The sequence below is a fragment of the Nannospalax galili genome, unplaced genomic scaffold, assembly GCF_000622305.1.
Source record: "Nannospalax galili isolate Female #2095 unplaced genomic scaffold, S.galili_v1.0 scaffold559, whole genome shotgun sequence".
NCBI classification, from domain to species: domain Eukaryota; kingdom Metazoa; phylum Chordata; class Mammalia; order Rodentia; family Spalacidae; genus Nannospalax; species Nannospalax galili.
The window spans coordinates 4,257,877-4,263,635 of record NW_008343479.1 but is presented as its reverse complement, the minus strand read 5'-3'; positions in this window follow the sequence as shown (position 1 = coordinate 4,263,635).

The window sequence follows — 5,759 nt, the reverse complement described above, 5'->3', positions numbered from 1 at the left end:
TAGAAATTATTAACACATTCAGTAAAGTGGCAGGTTACAAAATTAACCTACAAAAGTCTATAGCCTTTCTATATACCAATGACAAGCAGTCAGAGAAAGAGTACAGGGAAAGCTTCCCATTCACAATAGCCACAAAAAAAATAAAATACCTTGGAATAAACCTGACCAAAGACATTAAAGAGCTCTACAATGAAAATTTTAAATCTTTAAAGAAAGAAATTGAGGAAGATACCAGGAAATGGAAGGACCTACTGTATTCATGGATTGGAAGAATTAATATTGTGAAAATGATGATCCTACCAAAAGCAAGTATAGATTCAATGCAATGCCAATCAAAATCCCCAGCACATTCTTCACAGAGCTAGAAAAACTGTTTGAAAATGCCTACAGAATCACAAAAGACCCTGGATACCCAAAGAAATCTTGGGCAAAAAGAGCAATGCTACGGGGATCATCATCCCAGATTTCAAGCTATATTACATAGCTATGGTCATAAAAACAGCTTGATACTGGCACAAAAACAGACACATTGATCAATGGTACATAATAGAAGGCCCAAACATGAGCGCATGCAGTTTCAGCCACCTGATATTGACAAAGGTGAGAAGTGGACAAAATGGAGCTAAGCCAGCATCTTTAACAAATAGTGTTGACAAAACTGGATCTCTACCTGTGGAGGAATAAAATTGAACCCTTATCTTTCACTGTTGCATGAAAATCAACTCTAAATGGATCAAAGGCCTCAATATAAAACTTGAAACCCAGAAGCTGCTAGAAGAAGACATAGGCACCCTCCAATATATAAACGTAGGAAACGACTTTTTAAACTAGACATCAGTTGCTCAGGCATTAAGGTCAACAATCAACAAATGAGACCTCATTAAACTAAAAATTTCTGTACAGCAAGAGAAACAACCAAGGAAGTGAAGGGGAAACCCAGTGAGTGGGAAACAAATCTTCAACTTCTGCACATCTGACAAAGGATTAATATCCAAAATAAACAAAGAACTCAAAAGACAAAGTAATTGATTAAATAAAAAGACCAGCTAAGGACCTAAACAGAGATTCTCAAAGGAAGAAATATGAAAGGTTTAAAAAAACCTTTAGGGCCAGGCATGGTAGCACACGCCTTTAATCCCAGCACTCAGGAGGCAGAGGCAGATGGATCTCTGTGAGTTCAAGGCCAGCCTGGTCCACAGAGTGAGTTCCAGGACAGCTGGGACTACAGGGAGACCCTGTCTCAAAAAGACCAAAAAACAAACAAACAAACGAAAAAAACTTTAAAAGTGCTCAACATCCTTAGTAATTACGGAAATGCAGAAAAAACCACTTCAATATTTCATCTTACCCCACTCATACTGGCTAAGATCAATAGAACAAAAGACACCAAATGCTGTAAAGAGGAATGCTCAATTCACTGATGGTAGGAATATAACTCATGCAACCACTATGGAAAGCAGGGTGGAGAACTCTTCAAAAACTTAAAATGGGGATCTGGAGAGATGGCTCAGTAGTTAAGAGCACTGGATGCTCTTGCAGAGGACCTGGGTTTGATTCCCATCACCCACATCATGATTTACAACCATCCGTAACTCCAGTTTCAGGGGATCTGATGCTCTCTTCTGATCTCTGTGGGCATTGCATAACACAGGTGCACTTACATACATGCAGGCAATACACTCATCACATAAAAATAAAAGTAACAAATTAAATATTAAAAAATACTTAAAATGCGACTATCATATGATCCTGTTATACCACTCCTTGGCATACACCGAAACAACTCATCCTACTGTAGAGATATCTATGTAGATACGTCTATGTTTGCTGATGTTCTTTTCACAGTAGCTAAGAAATGGAAACAACCTAAATATCCCTCAGCTGCTAAATGAATAATCAAAATGTGGTACAACCATCCATAATGGAGTTCTACTCATTGATAGGGAAAGACGAAATTCTTAAATTTGCAGTAAATGGTTGGAACTAGAAACAGTTATACCAAGTGAACTAAAACAGATTTTTTAAAGCAAGCAACATATATTCTCCCTCATTTGTGGATCTCAGCACCAGTCCCTTATATGTGAGTATATATCCTGATATAATAGAAGGATCCAGGAAAATGAAAAGGAAGCACAGAGGTAAAGGGAAAGAAAGAGCCTGAGAGAGGAGAATAGTAGGAAACAGATATTACCAAAGGAGGAAATGGGGAAAATGGGGGTATTCAACTGGGAAGGCTGGAGGGAAGGACATGCAATGAACCATGGGGGTAGAGAAGATAGAACTCAAGAGAGGAGATAGGTATTATCAAGGGGATAATGGGGGAAACGGGTATTTAAATAGGGGAGAGAGGAAGGAGTTAGACAGGGAGAGAGGAGAGATAAAGCTTAGGTGGTATAAAAAGCCAGAGGGAAATGTGTTAATTCAAATTCCTCCTGAAAAATACACATACAATATCTGAACTTGAGTGCATGTGTATACCTGAAGGCTAGGAACACAGTCCCAGACAGAAGAAACCTCCCTTTGAGTTGTTGGTCATAGTAGTCCAAGAGATTCCCCAAATAATACAAGCTATTGGCACAGGCTTTGATTACCTCCCAGAACTTGAAGACAAGTCCCTATTGCTGAAGACAGGATATATTTTGAACACATGATTTGGAACAATGGAGCTGGAACTGATCTGAAAGCCCTCTCCCTGAAGGCTAGCTCTCATAGTTCTAGTGGATACTTTGCAAGCTGATGAAGGAGAAAATCAATCAATAGTCTAACCCAGCTCTAAAACCTAATAATCACAGTGACTGGCACAGCAAACTATCTCTATTGGTTCAGTAGTGGCACTTTTATCTAGGGGATAATTAACAGCGATCTAATTGGACTTAAAGCCCTCTCAATGGGAGGGAACTCATAGGTGGCACTGCAAATACCACCAAATATACATGGCTGGAAGGCTATAGACCCTAGAGAAAACCCTATATCTGGCATATTTCTAGATAAATCAAATTTCTTACTGCATGCTAGATAAGGATCCCTGTATTTACACACAAGTATTCCATACACCATGCATCAAAGAGGGCTCTTTTGGCAACAGATGTTTCACAACTGGCCACACATAGAGAATATATGTCTGAGAGATGCCCAGTCCTGAGTGACACATCTGCAGTGAAACCTGTATACCTAAGGCTCATGGAACATAGTGGAACAGGGGGTAGAGAGAACACTTATATATCCTTCAACTCTCAGCAGTGTAGTGTCCTCATACAATTGAGTGTGGTGCACACAGAAGGCCACAACTGGCTAAGTCTTAGAGAATAACAGACTGCAGAGTGAGTGTCCCTGGATAGTACTCCTATATTAAACCTCACCCACCCATGGCTCAGTGACCATTGTGGATGAGGCGGGGTGTAAAGGTTTTAAGAGCCACGGTTGGTGCATGAACATAAGGAAACAGCCTTTCAGGTCATTGGGAATTTGTTCATTTGAACTTGCAACAATGGTTGACAGCATGCGTTGCACAAGACGCATGCCGAATCAGTCAGACAAAAATCTCAGGTTAGAACAAGAGAAATGGGCAGCAGGCCCCAATCCTTGCCGAGAAGCTGATTACTGCTGGATGAGGGAGAGTAGATCTTCATTATGGGAGTGACTCTAGATAGGCTGACTAGATTCCAGTGGATGAACTTGCACTGAGTACAAATCTGGGTACAAATACTTGAATGGATAGGACTTAACATACATGAGAGAATGCATGAAATCTGGTAGGGGAGCTTGGGTGGTGTAGATGGGGGAGGGGAATCTAAATTTGATTAAAATTTATTATATGAAATGCACAAAAACTGAATAAAGCATTTTTAAATGAATTTTTTTTGTTTTTTTTTTTGGTCTTTTTAAGACAGGGTCTCCCTGTAGCCCCAGCTGGCCTGGAACTCACTATGTAGACCAGGCTGGCCTTGAACTCACAGACATCTGCCTGCCTCTGCCTCCCGGGTGCTGGGATTAAAGGCGTGTGCCACCATGCCCAGCCTTAAAATGAAATTTTAAAAGAATATTTGTCAAACAAACTTGCAATTAGCATTTATATCCAATAAAAACTAAAGTATTATCTTTATCTTAAAAAAAAAGTATTCCCCCCCCCCAGACCACCACTGCCAAAACACAAAAGGAAGTGAGGCACACTTCCTTTTCTAGTACTTGGATAGTTCAGGCAGGAAAGGTAAAGAATTTAAGGTCATACTTAGTTGCAAAGTAGTTTGATGCCAGCCTGGACTATATAGACGCTGTGTTTAAATATAAAATAATAAAATAAAATAAAATAAAATAAAATAAAATAAAATAAAATAAAATGTGGGGAAAAGGGAAACAATGACACACAGGATGCGAAAACCGTCTTAAATTCTCTAGTGCTGGCTGATGATCAGAACTTTTGTGATCCTGCAAAGTTGGAAGGTCTGAAACTAAATTCTTTTGTACTCTCTTTATCCCTCTTAGTAGCCATGCATTTGACCCACCACTGTGTTTGACTGAACTTCTTGGTGGCTATCATATAAATCCTCCGGAAATGTACTAACAAGCTACTAGATTCCACCAACCAGAAACTAAGACTACGGTCAGATAGCTTCTGATTCCTACAGCAGAGATTTCCCTGCTTCATTCTAATTTACCTACTGGATGTTTCCATCAATATAGTAGAAAAGTGCTCTTACGTGCTGAGCCATCTCCCTGGCCCCAAGCTATTTTTATATTATAGTTTTGGAGAATTTTTTAGTCAGATAACATTATGCGTTCAGTTTTGGCTTTTTTTGTTTGGGACTGCTTTGGTTATTTGGTGTGTTTTGAGTTTCCAGATAAATTTTGTCCTCCCCTCTTCCCTCCCTCCCTCCCTCCTTCCCTCCCTCCCTCCTTCCCTCCCTTATTTCTTTTCCTCTGTGTGTGTTTCAAGTCCTGGTCCACATGCTAAGTGACCCTTCTACCACTGAGCTACAGGTCCCGCTGTATTTTCACTTAGTTACATGAAAAACGTCACTGGAGTTTGGAGGGACTTCATTGAATATGTAGATTGCTTTGGATAGTATGACATTTTTTTTTTTTTTCGGAGCTGAGGATTGAACCCAGGGCCTTGCGCTCAACCACTGAGCTAAATCCCCGACCCCAGTATGACAATTTTAACCATATTAGTATTTCCGAACTAGAAGCTTATGTCTTCTCTCCTTCAGTAACTTTAATCAGCTTTTACAGTTTTGTGTGTATAAGTCTTTTGCTTCCTTAGTTAAGATTACCCCAAATATTTCAATTTTGGTGTGTTATTTAAATGACATGGTGTTCCTTACTTGCTACTCCATTGTGTTGTAGGTTCTTTTGTCCTTGTATTCCCTGTCATTAGAACTCTTTTCCTGTAGTATATTTGTAAACTTTTGTTCATCTACTGCAGAAACTTTGTAGTTTTGATAAGGGTTACATAAAATATAGTTATTATAGGCTATTCTAAAACAATAACTACTTAATTTTGATTGAACAAAAAAAACTTGCATTTTCAATTCCTTTCCTGCTGTATTTTATACTTTTCATGTTCCAATCAGTATTGTTAAAGTTGAGTCTCTTCTAGCAAATTATTGTAGCTATTGTTATTGTAAATTATTTTGTCTTTGAACTCTTATGCTGATGATATAAGTAGCAATATGCAGCCATCAGGGTGTTGGATTATGAATGTGATTGCATAACTTTACAATGAGCCTCATACTTTTATTACACCTATTAGTGTGCTTTTC